The following is a 17,210-nucleotide window of genomic DNA, read 5'->3' on the forward strand; positions in this document are numbered from 1 at the left end:
GGGCCCCAGGCAGAGCACAGGGGCCCCAGGCAGCATATGGGGCCCTAGGCAGAGCACAGTGGCCCCAGGCAGAGCACAGGGGCCCCAGGCAGCATATGGGGCTCCAGGCAGAGCACAGTGGTCCCAGGCAGAGCACAGGGGCCCCAGGCAGCCTATGGGGCCCCAGGCAGAGCACAGGGGCCCCAGGCAGCATATGGGGCCCCAGGCAGAGCACAGGGGCCCCAGGCAGCATATGCGGCCCCAGGCAGAGCACAGCGATATTTTGGACCACTGTGCGGTGTTTCAGACCCCCTGTGTGATGTCTGGGGCCCTGTTCTTAAGTATATTAAAGATTAAAGTAACGTATATTAAAGTATATTATAGATCAAATTTGACACGTTTATGAGCACCATTGAGTGATATACTCAAGAATGACATAATTTTTCAACATTTTATGGTTTCAAACTGTAAACACTCAGAGTTTTTTTTACTTCAACCAGAAAACCTTAACGGTTCATAAAAAACTTGACTGTTCAGGATATGATAAAAGTCATAGTATTCTGAATCTTTAACTTATAAAGATACCTTTACATGGGGTGATTATTAGTTCCAGAGAGGCTTTCGGCCGATAATCGTACACATGGCTGGTGACAGGACAATACAATATAAACGTTCAAAGGTAAACACTGATAACATTAAAATCTAATATATAATTGCCTAGAATACTACTTCCGGCAATTTGTGCCAACTTCCGTGGCTTTGTCCGGAGATAAGTGACGTCACCAGCGTCCTACACCCGCTCAGGGTGGACAAAGATATATGCCTTCGTGGTGCGCGGCACTTTTCTGATTGGTTGCCGCCTGCCGCGAGCGACCAATCAGAAATGTGCCGTACTGTCAAGAATTGTCAAGAGCTGGTGAGTGCAGCCATTTTTTGTTCTTTCTTACTATTATTTATTAATTGTATTATTCTTACATTTGAATAAATAAAGTATATATGGATTCTAGACTCCCGATTCTTTAGAATCGGGCTGCCATCTAGTATATATATATATATATATATATATATATATATATATATATATATATATATATACAGTATATATATATATAGAACCATGAGACAAGTTCAAGTGGAGGAGGACGTGGTGATGTACATGGAAGAGGGGGGAGGGGCCATCACTGTTTTACATATTTTGTTTAACCCCTTAATGACTACCGATATGCCTTTTTACTGACCTGATATATAAGAGCATAGCATCCCCATACAGGTGACAATCCAGCAGCTGTCGGCTGTCCACTATAGCTGATAACTTGCTGCATCAGCCACGATCAGTGTTTGCACCGTCCAACTCTGTTTAACCCCTTAGATGCTGCTGTCAATAGTGACTACATCATATAAATGGTTAACAGTGTGGGGGCTTCCTCTTTATCCCAATTGGTGCCCTCAGATCATGATTGTGTGGTCCTGATGTTTGCCGTGGCAGTTCACCACCAAATAGAGGCCTTAGAGTCTGACGACTATAGTAATCTGTTCAGAAGTTAGCGGCATTTGGATGGTAAAAATACACATTTTCATTTCTGTCGTGCCACTTTGCATTAATTCCTGAAAATCACCTGAAGGGTTAATAAACTACCTGACAGCAGTTTTCAATATGTCAGGGGTAGTGTTGAGCGATACCATCCGATACTTGAAAGTATCGGTATCGGAAAGTATCGGCCGATACCGGCAAAGTATCGGATCTAATCCGATACCCGATACCAATACAAGTCAATGGGACTCATGTATCGGACGGTATTCCTGATGGTTCCCAGGGTCTGAAGGAGAGGAAACTCTCCTTCAGGCCCTGGGAACCATATTAATGTGTAAAATTAAGAATTAAAATAAAAAATATTGCTATACTCACCTCTCCGACGCAGCCTGGACCTCAGCGAGGGAACTGGCAGCATTGTTTGCTTAAAATTTGCGCGTTTACTTCCTTACTTGAAGTCCCGGCTTGTGATTGGTCGCGTGCCGCCCATGTGGCCGCGACGCGACCAATCACAGCAAGCCGTGACGTAATTTTAGGTCCTTCAGGATTTTAAAATTACGTTCTGGCTTGTGATTGGTCGCATAGCGTCGCGACCAATCACAAGCCAGAACGTAATTTTAAAATCCTGAAGGACCTAAAATTACGTCACGGCTTGCTGTGATTGGTCGCGTCACGGCCACATGGGCGACGCGACCAATCACAAGCCGGGACGTCACAGGAGGCAGGACAAGCGCGCATTTTAAAATGCGCGCGTGTCCAGCCTCCCGTGACGTCACGGCTTGTGATTGGTCGCATCGCGTCGCGACCAATCACAAGCCAGAACGTAATTTTAAAATCCTGAAGGACCTAAAATTACGTCACGGCTTGCTGTGATTGGTCGCGTCGCGGCCACATGGGCGACGCGACCAATCACATGCCGGGACGTCACGGGAGGCAGGACAAGCGCGCATTTTAAAATGCGCGCGTGTCCAGCCTCCCGTGACGTCACGGCTTGTGATTGGTCGCATCGCGTCGCGACCAATCACAAGCCAGAACGTAATTTTAAAATCCTGAAGGACCTAAAATTACGTCACGGCTTGCTGTGATTGGTCGCGTCGCGGCCACATGGGCGACGCGACCAATCACAAGCCGTGACGTCACGGGAGGCAGGACAAGCGCGCATTTTAAAATGCGCGCGTGTCCAGCCTCCCGTGACGTCACGGCTTGTGATTGGTCCCGTCGCCCATGTGACCGCGACGCGACCAATCACAAGCCAGAACGTAATTTTAAAATCCTGAAGGACCTAAAATTACGTCACGGCTTGCTGTGATTGGTCGCGTCGCGGCCACATGGGCGACGCGACCAATCACATGCCGGGACGTCACGGGAGGCAGGACAAGCGCGCATTTTAAAATGCGCGCGTGTCCAGCCTCCCGTGACGTCACGGCTTGTGATTGGTCGCATCGCGTCGCGACCAATCACAAGCCAGAACGTAATTTTAAAATCCTGAAGGACCTAAAATTACGTCACGGCTTGCTGTGATTGGTCGCGTCGCGGCCACATGGGCGACGCGACCAATCACAAGCCGTGACGTCACGGGAGGCAGGACAAGCGCGCATTTTAAAATGCGCGCGTGTCCAGCCTCCCGTGACGTCACGGCTTGTGATTGGTCGCGTCGCCCATGTGACCGCGACGCGACCAATCACAAGCCAGAACGTAATTTTAAAATCCTGAAGGACCTAAAATTACGTCACGGCTTGCTGTGATTGGTCGCGTCGCGGCCACATGGGCGGCACGCGACCAATCACAAGCCGGGACTTCAAGTAAGGAGGTAAACGCGCGAATTTTAAGCAAACAACGCTGCTGGTATTATGGAAATATTAGGGTTGGATAAATATATCCCTGTGTGTGCTGTGGCCGCTCCCAATTAGACTGAGTATTTTGAGCGCTCATCAAGAATGGACTGTACACAACTGTGACAGAACAACATTCCATCAATACTGATACTTTATTGTACATACATAGTTTTATATTTTCACATAGAAAGGAGTGGTTAGGGGTTGTCAGGGGTGGTTAGTTAATTATCATATTGTCTAGCTCCTCTGTCATTGGTTATCTAAACATATATGGAATATTGTGATTAATGCTCATATGACTGCTGATCAAGCAACTAAACTCGAGTTCTCTGTCTAGGACAAAGTGGAGACACCTGACCAGCAGTCACCAAACATCTGACTCTCTTCTGCTTTTAGGGGTGGAAAACCCCATATAATCTGTCTGGCTTATATCAGTTTGTCAGCCATTTTAAACCATTGATTATAATATATATATTAGCTGTGAGCATATAAGTATATATTTGATTATAGAGGAGTATACATGCAAGTGAGATCTACATGATATATATATTTCTATCACAAGCCCCCCTTAGATATCACTTGCCCTAATCCTAGCCTCCTGTCCCAAAGCGCTGCAACTCTTTTGTGCTGTTGGCGAACTGACACAAGCCTAACGCCTGTGCCCCACTCCATACAGACTTTTCGCAAATGGGCGGTCAGGAGATCTGTCCCTAACGGGGGTTCGTTGCAATCAGTCTCTTAGTCAATAGCATGTGTAGTGAGCGATGTGTAGTCTTTATCAGGTAGGTCATCTCTTCGGTCAGGCAGGGCATCCACGACATCATTCTGGCTTGGGTGTCATCTTCTGGTAGGGGAGCTTTCTTGCGATGCGATGAGTGGATCCAAGCGAGTCTTCCCTCCAGTTTTACAGAGTTTGGTGTCATCAGCAGCACTTGAGCAGGACCATCAAATCTGGGATCGAGTGGTGTTCTCCTTACAAGCTTTTTCACCAACACCCAGTCTCCTGGCTTCTAGGAGTGCATACCGGACACTGAATCTGGATCTGGCAATGAAGAAAAAACTCGAGAATGGATGTTAGCAAGTTTCTTGGTGATTTCAATTACATAAGCAGACAAAGTATCATATTACATAATCAGCTGCTAAGGGAAAGGATACCCCTAACCTGGGACTAGACACAAACAAAATTTCATATGGTAACAGCTTTCCTGGGCCTCTGGGAGTGTGCCTAACACTGAGTAGTGTGATTGGGAGTGTGTAGGCCTAAGTCTGACCTTACTGCTGACTAGATCTCTCATGTGAGGTCTGCTGTGAATGCAGGTCCCTGGTCACTCTCTATCACTTCTGGGACCCCATGGCTGCATATCTCATCTCTGAGAGTAGCTTCTTTGCAGTAGTCTTTTCTGACTGGTTCCTCACTGGGAAAGCTTCTGGCCATCCTGAGAACACGTCCGCGACCACAAGGGCATATTCGAATCCTCCACTTGGCGGCGTCTGGATGTGGTCTATCTGGATCCTCTGGAAGGGGGTACAGTGGTCTGGCAAGACGATGTGTGGGAACTTTCTTCATTCTTCCAGGGTTGCATTTGCCACAGGTTAGACAGCTGTTTATGAACTTGGCTGTTAGGGTGGAGATTTCTGGAGCGAACCAGTAAGCACCAATCGGATCATTCATCTGTGTCTTTAATCTGTGTGTGGGCCCATGTGCCCACTGGACCACCATAGGGTACATGCTTCGGGGTAAACAGGGTTTGTAGTCCATTTAGTATACCCTTCCTTCTTCATGTGTTGCTCACTTCTGCATCCAGCATTCCTTCTTGTCCTTTGGGGCTTGCTCTTGCAACTTTTTTGAGCAGATCCCAGGATGTCATCTTGTCAGGTTTCCTGTCTTCAGCCGTCCTGTAGTAGCCGTCCGGCTCTACGACCTCTTCCACTTGTCCATATTGTCTTCCCTTGACTGTTTCTTTGGCTGCCATATCCGCCATGTTGTTGCCTCGTGCCCCTACTGTGTTCAGTTTTCCATGCGCTTTGACTTTTAGCATTGTCACCACTTTTGGAAGTTGAAGTGTGTTCAGCAGGTCCTTAATGGCTCCATTGATGCTTCACGGTTGTTCCGCTTGCTGTGAGGAAGTCCCTTGCAGCCCAGATGGGTCCGAAGTCGTGTGCTATGCCATGCAAGTACCTTGAATCGGTAAACATTTTCTCAGTCTTGTCTTCTGCCATCTGGTAGGCCTTCATTAGCGCTATCAGTTCTGCTTCCTGGGCTGACAGACTGGGCGGCAGACTTCTGGACCACAGGATCTCTTGATTGCTGGTCGCTGCACCTCCCGTGTGGAATCTTCCTTCATCATCTGCAAATCTGGAGCCATCCACATAGAGGATCAACTCTGGGTTGGTCAGTGGCTCTTCTGCCACCTTGGGTAGTCCTGCTGTTTCCTGTTGCATGATGCTGAAGCAATCATGGTCATCCGTCCGGAGCAAATTCAGATCCCTGCAGAAGGTATCATGCAGATTTTGATCAGACTTTTTATCTGAGGATCCGTATCTGTATCCCCCCTTGGGAGTGGGAGTAGAGTGGGCGGATTGAGGACTGTGCATCTGGAGATGGTGACATTGTTGGGCAGGAGTAGAGAGCACTGGAGGCGAAGATGCCTGGCGGTGGAGAGATGTTTTAGCTGGGTTTGGTTGAGGATTGCTGAGATGTCATGCAGAGTCAGGATTTCCAATGGTTTTTCCACTGATGTCAGTAGTCCTGTCCAGGAGGGCGTGTGCTGCAACTGCTGCTCTCATGCGGGAGGAAGAGGCTTCCCTTGCAACTGGATCCAGGCAAGCTGAAAAGTAGTCCGAAAGTCTCTGCTTTCCCCCTTGAAGCTGTGTCAGGACTCCAGTAGCAAGGCCTTCTCTTCTCATCAAGTAGAGACGGAATTGCTTCTTGTAGTCAGATAGGCCAAGTGCTGGCGCTGAGACTACAGAGCCTTTTAACTTTTTGAACGAACTGAAGGCCACATCTGTCTGGAGGAACGGGGTCACACTGACGTATTCACACAGAGGCTGCATTAGGACGGAAGCATCAGGGATCCAGGCTCTGCAATATGAAACTAGACCAAGGAAGGCCTGTAGCACCTTTGGAGTTGTCGGAGGAACCATCTTCTCCACTGTGGTCCTCCGGTCATCTGTCAGGTGTTTCACCTGGTGAGCAATACAGTGTCTCTGGAATGTAACTTGCTTCAGACACCACTGGACTTTGTTCTTTGAGATTTTGCAGTGCTGCTCCGCCAGGTAGAGTAGGAGATACAAGGAATGGGCTTTAAACGTGTCAAAGTCAACTGCACAAAGGAGTAGATTGTCCATGTATTGTAGCAGGGTTACTTCTGCTTGTTCTGTGACTCAGTTGGTGAGAACTGTGGACATTGCTTTGGTGAACTGTGAAGGGCTGTTCTGGGCCCACTGTGGCGTCACTGTCCATGTGTGGTGTCCCCCCTGGTGCATTAAGGCAAACAGGAACTGGTCTTCCGGATGAGGGGGAACACTGAAGAAAACCTTCGCCAGGTCGGTCACTGTGAACACTTTTGCTGTGGCAGGCACATTCGAGAGCAGAGTGTGCGGATTCGGCATAATTGCAGTTTCAAACACTGTGGTGTCATTCACAGCTCTCAGGTCATATACCATTCTGAACTTGGCTGGCTCTCCTTTTACAGTCTTTTTCTTGACGGGGAAAAGCGGGGTATTGCAAGGCGATTTGCGAGGAACAATGATTCCTATTTCCAGGTAGACCTTCAGTTGGTCAGAGGCAGCTTGACTCTAGGCCTGGCCTGAGCCTTACGAGGGTACGGGGTACATGGCTTGAGTGACACCCGTACTGGGGCAACTTGAGGTTTTCTCACGTGCTGGGGTCCCTTAGACCATAGACTTTCTGGTACTATGTCCAGTACCTCCTTGAGTAGGCCTCATTGGTTGCTTAATGTTCTTGTAGGGCCGCCAGCATGACTCTTCTTGGGTCAGGGATGAAGAAAGTGTCACTGTCCCATCTTCCTGGAACACTGTGGTTGCCTTCAGCTTCTGCAGTAGGTTCGCTCCCAGCAGGTTGAGTGGCAGGTCCTTTACACCACAAACTGGGACAGGATAGAGTGTCCTGGCTGAGTGCACACGCTCAGTGGCTTTGTAAGCTGAGAATGTCTGACTTGACCATCAATGCCCATGCGAGACACAGAGGATTCTGATAGGCAGGTGGGATCAGCGAGTTCCACAGGTGTCATCACACTTCTGGCTGCACCACTTTGGATCTGACAACGCCATCCACTTTAAAGGTAATTTAAGGTATTGGTCTTGCAGATGAAGTTTTACATGTCAGGAGCATAGTGTCTTGCGGACCTGGCTTGCTTGCCTCTGTCCTATGAATGGGGTACTTCACTGCTTTCTGCACTTCCTCCTTGACCTGTTTCTCTGGACCAACTCTTGGGTTGCATGGGTCCAGTCTCTTCGGGGGCGTGAGTGCTTTGCACTGGTTCTGGAAATGGCCAAACTTGCCACAGATGTAACCCTTGACACTTCTCCTGTCTTTGTAGGGTGGTTGCTCTTCCAGGTCAGTGGTCACCATGAAAGGGGCTGTCTTCTGCACCCCTGGTTGAGACTCAATCCTTTTGGCTACTGTGGACAACGGCATGATGGGTACTGTAGCGGCAGCGGGGTCCGGCCTGCTGATTGAAGCTGCGGTGGTAAGACGGGGCCTGCAGGTGCATTCGTGGCGAGGCCCGGGGTGCCATGAGACCGGCGGCTGCATCCAACCCAAGGTCTTGGGGCGTTACAGGGGCTGTGGCTGCATCTGCCATCACTTCTTCCTCCTGCTCCGACATAGCTTCTCCCCTTTGCTAACCTTATTGAGGTCGGTGTCTCCTCTATGGAGTCTGCAGCGGTTCTTCCGGTGTGTTGATCGGCACTTTGCAGCCTCTTCACCTCTGGCTCCCCTTCCAGCGTTCTCAGCAGCACGGCACCCGTTTCCTTCTTCGCGCTCTTTGTGGTGCTATAATAGCGGCAGTTTTGGTAACAATTGGCATTGAACAGTCTCCTAGGCGCACATAAAACATTTTTTCTGGGTCAGTCCACTGCTATTGACCTGTTCCTAGGCCTAGCCACTATCAGTGGTTTCCTGATTGGCTGTCTCAGTCCATGCCCAAAGGCCTGTGTATCTGGTCATGAATGGTGAAGCCCAAGTCTTGGAATACTTGCATTACTCTGCAATGAAACTTCTTTACAGACTCTGTCTTTTCTTGGCTCATGTCATGTAAGCTGAGGGCCTGTCCGGCCAGCCTGCCTTTGGCCCACTCTCTGAGTTGTTCAATTAGCTGTGGCCCTGACTCCCAAGCATGTACGTCTGATTCTGCTGGAGGTTTGAATTGTTCCTTCATGATTGGCCAGAGTGCATCACCTGCTTCTATTTTCATTCATGGCCCAGAGATCATTCCAGCTGGCTGCATATGTTTGCTGCTTCTGCTACATTCTTCGGTAAAATGGCATGGGATGCATCCCTGGATCTGGACTATTGTCACCTGACTTGAAGTGCAGTGCACATAGTGTAATGGTGGTGCCTCTATCTGCCCCTGCATTCTTGGTGCCTGTGGGTTTCTTTTCTAGTACTGGACAGCATGTATGATGTTCCCTCTTCATCTTCATCAGAGGAATAGTTGTGATAGCTTGTACTGGGGTCGTACACTGACTGATTTTGAACTTAGAAGTTGCTTTTTTATGTGAGGATGTCTCCCCCCTTGCTGAAGCTATGATGGATTAGGATTATAGTTTCATGTTGGTGTGAATGTGGATGTAGGCAGCTCTGACCGGTGCTGAAGCTGTACATTATCAATACATAGTGATATCAAAGTTCATGTAAAACCTTAAGGGTTACAATATTGTTGACTGTGAAATGAGGTAACGGAGGATCTGTCAGTGAGCTCGTTCTGATATCATTCCTCCCCCCTCTGCACCCAGGGCTGAGCTGACTGCTGCCTGATATGTCTGGGGCTGCCCACTGTAGGGGGGGCTTTCACCTTCTTTCCCCGATATCACAACTGGCAATGGCTGGACTGTGCCAGGGACACCTTGTGCTGTAAGCACCATATTGTTTGAATTGGGCGTTGGCCCAGCCGGCAACACGGAGGAAAAAAAGAGGAAGAAGAAGGAGGAGGGGTTGAGGAGTGAGACAAAGGAATAGTAGGAGGGGAGAGAGAATGTGGAGAGAGAGAGAAGAAAGGTGTGGTGGGGGAGTGGATAAGGAGGGAGGAGAAGATGGAGGGTGGAGGGAGGAGAGAGGGAGGAGAAGAGAGGAGTGGAGAAAGAGGGGAAGAGAGAGAAGAGAAAAAATGTGGAGGAAGAGGAAAGGAGAGAGAGAGAGAGAGAGAGAGAGAGTGCGGAGAGAAAAGACTGACAGAGGAAAAAGAGGATAGATTAGAACAACAAGAATAATAGAGAGGAGCAATTATGCCTTCTCCCTGTAGGGAGAGACGGGGCGCACCACATACTGTGCAAAAATAACTACCTATACCATGGATTCTGCTAAAAGCAGACTGCGCAGATTCTCCCGTCTCATACCCACAAAAATCACTTCCTGGTTTGCTCATATAACTTTCTGTACCACCTAAACGATGTAAGCTCTGCTGCCACTTCATACCATGTATTAGTATTCAGCAATCTAACATCAGCTACTGTAACTTCCCTTATTTTCCCTTCTACGTTATGCCATTCCGCAGCTTGAAGTCTGCCATTCTAATGAATTTCACGTACTTTATACCTTCTAAAATCTTCACATACTTAATACCTTCGTGTCCTGCCACTATCTAAGGGCTGTTTTCTCATCAGGAAGTAAAAAGACTTTCCTGTTGCTCGGCCACTTTATTCCCCATGGCAAAAGCAAAAAATGAAAATGAAAAACACATAAAAATGAAAAAAACAATGCTAAATAATAAAAAACTTCTAAAAATGAGTATATAAAACACTAAGAAAACTCAAAACGATAAGAAAAACCGTCAAAAACTTAGTTCACAACCAAAAACTCAAAACTTTGATACAAGAGGAAAAAATTTTTTTTTCAAAAATAAAATAAATAAAAAAATAAAAAGGTAAAGAGATGGAAGATTGAGGAAAACTTAATTAAAAAACTTTAAAATGCCGCAAAAAGAAAAAAGACCCCCTAAGAGAGTTAAAAAAATTAAAAATTAAAACGGCTGTCAGTCAGAGACACACTTCCTCTTTATTCCGTATGCCATGGAAATAATATCAAATGTCACTAAAATCACATTTCTGAAAACACGTAGGTCACATCAAAAAAATGATAGATACAATTTAAATTTCACTTCTTCACAAAAAAAACTACACATACCCAGCACTGCAGCTGAAAACAGTCCGGAAAAAAAATGTGACAGTTTGATTTACAATGCATATCTCTCTGCTAAACAGCACGGAGAAAGAGGAAGTTCGGACAAGAGAACTATTTCTGCTTCTTAAAGCGGCAATAGTACATGACACAAACAGACAGATAGACAATCCGAGAGATGCCCTTTTAAATTCTGTGACACATGCAGGCTGCGCTGGGAACAGACTACTGCCAATCGCACTGGACGCACCTGCGCCCGGGCCACCTGAGTGCTTGAGAAGCACAACAAGCGGGAAATCTACCACCCCGGTCCGGACGTCCTGACTGGATCGCCGGCACTACGGGAATCTGCAGTAGCCCTCTTAAGTTATCACTACCCGTGCCTGGAACATGGGACTACCTGCCCCGGAACTCTGCGTGTTCCTCCTATGCACGGGAATCCTGCAATAACTTATCGAGCGATTTGACCTCCTGCGGTCTGTTTCTCAGCAACCACAAACAAAAGTCACTTTTTCCTTCTTCTCTCGGATTTTACACAAATACATATACACGGTACACAGCAGACACCTCCCAGGGTGGATTCGTGGCTACGGATTTTTTACACTACCTGGGAATTTGTGACCACATCTGACTGGCAAGAGGCATAGACAAGGACTGGGCACAGGGGACTTTCAGGTAAGATGATAACATTTTCTTACCTTACTTATGGAGCTGCGCAGTCTCCTGCCCCTGTGCCAGGCCACGCTACAACTTCCGTATCTCCAGTCAGAAGGATCCCGTGCGTTTCATCCGAGCCGTTGGGCGCCATTTGTTATGGAAATATTAGGGTTGGATAAATATATCCCTGTGTGTGCTGTGGCCGCTCCCAATTAGACTGAGTATTTTGAGCGCTCATCAAGAATGGACTGTACACAACTGTGACAGAACAACATTCCATCAATACTGATACTTTATTGTACATACATAGTTTTATATTTTCACATAGAAAGGAGTGGTTAGGGGTTGTCAGGGGTGGTTAGTTAATTATCATATTGTCTAGCTCCTCTGTCATTGGTTATCTAAACATATATGGAATATTGTGATTAATGCTCATATGACTGCTGATCAAGCAACTAAACTCGAGTTCTCTGTCTAGGACAAAGTGGAGACACCTGACCAGCAGTCACCAAACATCTGACTCTCTTCTGCTTTTAGGGGTGGAAAACCCCATATAATCTGTCTGGCTTATATCAGTTTGTCAGCCATTTTAAACCATTGATTATAATATATATATTAGCTGTGAGCATATAAGTATATATTTGATTATAGAGGAGTATACATGCAAGTGAGATCTACATGATATATATATTTCTATCACACTGGTTCCCTCGCTGAGGTCCAGGCTGCGTCGGAGAGGTGAGTATAGCAATATTTTTTATTTTAATTCTCTCTTTTACACATTATTACATTAATGTTGTTTCGATACCGATACCCGAGACCACAAAAGTATCGGATCTCGGTATCGGCATTCCGATACCCGCAAGTATCGGCCGATACCCGATACTTGCGGTATCGGAATGCTCAACACTAGTCAGGGGGTGCTGTTTTAAAATGGTATAACTTTTGGGGGTTTCCCAATATATGGGACCCCAAATGGCACTTCAAACATGGATCAGTCCCTAAAAAATAAATTTTGTAAATTTGCTTGAAAAAAATGAAAAATCACTGCTACATTTTTTAAACCTCCTAAAATGCTAGCAAAATAAAAGAACATTTTACAAATGATGCTGATTAGTAATGAGCGAATATACTCGTTACTCGAGATTTCCCGAGCACGCTCGGGTGTCCTCCGAGTATTTTTTAGTGCTCGGAAATTTAGTTTTTATTGCCGCAGCTGAATGATTTACATCTGTTAGCCAGCATAAGTACATGCTGATGTAAAGAAGATATATGGGAAATGTTATTTATTAATGTTTTTGTGTGTTATGACTATCTTGATTAAAGGGATAATCATTCAAAGTTTGAAAATTGCTAATTTTTTAACATTTTTCGCAAATTTCTGATATTTTTTAATAAATAAACACAAAACATATCAATCTAAATATACCATTACCATAAAGCATAATGAGTCACGAAAAAACTATCTCAAAATCACTGGGATATGTTGTAGCGTTCCAGAGTTATTACCACATAAATTAACACTGTTCAGATTTCAAAAATTTGACTCTGTCACTAAGGGGTTAAATTTTGGCATGAAACAAATGAAAAATACAATGTAACCATGTCTGGGTGCAGCTATTACAATTGACTATTCAGGTACAGTCATGTCCTTCAATTTTAGGACTTTTATCTTTCCCATGTTTTCTGTGAACAGGCGGATGAGCCTGTCTGCGATGACACCACCTGTGCTAAAGAAATTCCAAAGAAACTCCTGACATCACACTTGCTGAAGAGCAGGCCAGCACCACCAAGGCATACAGGGCAAGCTCTGGCCATGTGTCCAATTTTGACACCCAATAGTTAATTGGGGCAGACCTATTAGTTTGTACATGGATGTATACATACACATACTCTGCCACCATGTTCTGGAAATGCTATGTCCTGCTGAAATGGGCAGTATCACTTGTTGGTGCTGTATGTTGTGGCATGCTCATTGTAGCAATGTTAACTCTGCGTTTTATAGGTGGTTGCAGAGCTGTGTAGGTGACTTCCTTGGCTGCCTTATTTTTGCACTGAGCCACTGCTGTCAGGTGGGAAAGCCATCAGTAGTTTCTGTACAAGCGTGCGCTTGTTATGCTGCATTTTTAGATCCCGCTCCACTGAAGGAAGTAATGATGGACGTTGTCGTTTTAGTGGAGATCCAGCAGGGTGGTCACTCAGTAATCTGGACTAGTGAAAATACGGACATCTCGGTTTTCATTGCGCAGGCACTTCAGCATGTGTTGGCTCATGTTTTTTGGGGTCCCCAGAGGCAACGACAGGCTATCCTTTTTGGGAGGTGTAAAGTCTATGTACTCACTATCTCCGATTCAGTGATGGCCGTGAGCTGCTCTGAAAGCCACCCTGCTGCGTTCTATCGGAAGTCCATGGATTCCTACAGATGGAGGTGGTTGGAGCACCTCCAGTTTACCTGAGCCTGTGCACCCGCCTGTGTGGTCCTCTCAGCAGGAGCTGCGGCATCAGTAGCAGCGGCGTGGGAGCCACTGCATGCAGCCTCCCCCCTCGTCTGGTCACCATCCGGCAGGTTCCGGGCGACAAAGTCCGGCCTATGGAGGAGGCATGTGTGTGATCTTCCAGTTACCAGCGGCGCTGCTAGCAGGTGGCGGAGGCTGCATCGTGCGGGTAAGTCATTGAACTGGAAGTGGTCAGAGCACTTCCGGTTCGCGGTGGGCGGCGAGCTGCACTTGACCGTGCAATTCAAATGGCAGGCTAGGGCACAGAGCTAATTGCTCAGTATGCTGTCCCCGGCGCATGACGAGCTTTCACTAGCGGTGGAGCATGATAGCGCTGACAAAAGCAGCACTAAGGGCTCAAAATCATCGGCAAAAAGGAGTGGTCGTTCAATGGAAGGATCTGACACTCACATGAGAAGCAAAACAAGGAGTAAAGATGCAGATCTACTCAGACCCCACACAGTGTCTCCACCTCCAAAACCGGGATGATGATGATGATGATGATGATGACGACTTCACTGGGTGAGTGTTTATGATCCTCTACCTATAAGCTGATCCTACCTTCTCTGCCTCTCCCCTTAGGCTAAGAAGACCAGTAAATCTAAGCATAAAGAGTGTGCCCTGTGTATGCAACCCCTGCCCGACAAGTATCTTAAAAGGTTGTGTCAAAGCTGTATAAATCAGACCTTACAAGATGAGGCGGCTGTTACGACCACAAATATCCGAGCCATAATAAGGCAGGAGATCCAGTCTCTGGTATCAAAATCTCTAAAAGAACGTGGAAGTAAGCGCCTTTCTCCCGTCTCCAGTTCAGAGTCTGAAGAGGGCTTAATCCGATCCTCCGATTGCTCAGGATCATCTCCTAGCTCTTCTGAAGATGAAGGCGGAGCATGTTTTCCAGTCGATAGTATAGAAAACCTTATAAAATCCGTTAGGAACACTATGGGATGTCCAGACACTAAAGGGGTCAGATCAGCCCAGGATATCATGTTTGCAGGCCTAGGTCACAAAAAACGGCGAGCTTTCCCAGTCGCTTCTGCCATCAAGGACTTTGTAAAAAAAGAATGGGACAAACAAAGGAAAGGGTTTCTCCCATCCTCTTCTAAAAGGCGTTACCCTTTCAGTGATGAGGAGTTAGCAGTTTGGTCTAAGGTTCCAAAAGTGGATGCAGCAGTGGCATCCACCTCAAAACAGTCATCTCACCCTTTGGAAGATGCAGGAATCTTACTAGACCCATTGGACCGTAAAACCGAAGCTCTCCTTAAAAGATCTTGGGAGGCAAATACAGGAGCCTTTAAGCCTGCCATATCAAGTACATGCACAGCTAGGTCATTATTAGTATGGATAAACCAGCTGGAGCAACAGGTAAAAGGCAAACTGCCGAGAGAAAAAATCTTACAAGCAGTTCCTTTGATTATAAGTGCTGTGGCATTTTTAGCTGATGCTTCAGCGGATTCTCTATGACTGGCGGCAAGATCAGTGGGCCTTGTCAATCGAGCCCTCTGGCTGAAAGGATGGAAAGGAGATGCACAGTGTAAATCTAGATTATGTACAATCTCGTGCCAGGGTAAGTTTCTGATTGAAAAGGTTCTGGATGACCTACTCAATATAGCAGGAGAAAGAAGGAAGGGATTTCCTAAACAGTTTCTTCCTTCTTATAGGAGAGCGTTTAGAAGACGGCCATTTAACAGAAGGAGGCCTTATGAACCGCAGAGAGATCGTTGGGAAACGAAGGAAACAAAACCGAAAGGTGCCTTATTTAGTAACCCCGAAACATCTAGACATAGTAAATACCATCAGTAATGAAATTCTGGTTTGTGGAAGACTGAAATTTTTTCATCGACAATGGGAGAACATAACCTCAAATCAGTAGATCCTTCGCCTAGTAAAAACTGGACTATAATAATAATAATAATAATAATAATAATTTTTATTTATATAGCGCCAACATATTCCGCAGCGCTTTACAACTTATAGAGGGGACTTGTACAGACAATAGACATTACAGCATAACAGAAATCACAGTTCAAAACAGATACCAGGAGGAATGAGGGCCCTGCTCGCAAGCTTACAACCTATGAAGAAAAGGGGAGACACGAGAGGTGGATGGTAACAATTGCTTTAGTTATTTGGACCAGCCATAGTGTAAGGCTCGGGTGTTCATGTAAAGCTGCATGAACCAGTTAACAGCCTAAGAATGTAGCAGTACAGACACAGAGTGCTATTAACTGCATAAAGTGTATGAGAACATGATGCGAGGAACCTGATTATGTTTTTTTTTTTTAATAGGCCACACAGGGATAGTTAGGTTAATACGTTGAGGGGGTAGGCCAGTCTGAACAAATGCGTTTTTAGGGCACGCTTAAAACTGTGGGGATTGGGGATTAATCGTATTAACCTGGGTAGTGCATTCCAAAGAATCGGCGCAGCACGTGTAAAGTCTTGGAGACGGGAATGGGAGGTTCTGATTATTGAGGATGCTAACCTGAGGTCATTAGCGGAGCGGAGGGCACGGGTAGGGTGGTAGACAGAGACCAGAGAGGAGATGTAGGGTGGTGCTGAGCCATGGAGTGCTTTGTGGATGAGGGTAGTAGTTTTGTACTGGAATCTGGAGTGGATGGGTAGCCAGTGTAATGACTGGCACAAGGTAGAGGCATCGGTGTAACAGTTGGTGAGGAATATGATCCTGGCAGCAGCATTCAGGACAGGTTGGAGCGGGGAGAGTTTGGTAAGAGGGAGGCCGATTAGTAGAGAGTTACAATAGTCCAGACGAGAATGAATAAGTGAGACAGTAAGAGTTTTTGCAGAGTCGATAGTACGAAAAACTACTAAAATTAGAGTTCTTTAAACTGCCGAAGGATACTTTTATTATAACATCTCTGAAAGCGCCGGAACAGCAAAAAGCGCTTCAGTTAAGGCTGAGTCACACATAACGATATCGTTAACGATATCGTTGCAACGTCACGCTTTTGGTGACGTAGCAACGATCCCACTAACGATCTCGTTATGTGTGACAGCGACCAACGATCAGGCCCCTGCTGGGAGATCGTTGGTCGTTGGGGAATGATCAGGACCATTTTTTGGTCGCTGATCACCCACTGTCATCGCTGGATCGGCGTGTGTGACGCCGATCCAGCGATGTGTTCACTTGTAACCAGGGTAAATATCGGGTTACTAAGCGAATGGCCGCGCTTAGTAACCTGATATTTACCCTGGTTACCATTGTAAAAGTAAAAAAAAAAAACAGTACATACTCACATTCTGATGTCTGTCACGTCCCCCGGCGTCCACAAGGGTTAAAACTGCTTTCGGCAGGAGCGCTGCTAATGCACGTGCTGCTGCCGAGAGCTTCC

This window comes from Ranitomeya variabilis, chromosome 2 (assembly GCF_051348905.1).
Source record: "Ranitomeya variabilis isolate aRanVar5 chromosome 2, aRanVar5.hap1, whole genome shotgun sequence".
Lineage (NCBI taxonomy): Eukaryota > Metazoa > Chordata > Amphibia > Anura > Dendrobatidae > Ranitomeya > Ranitomeya variabilis.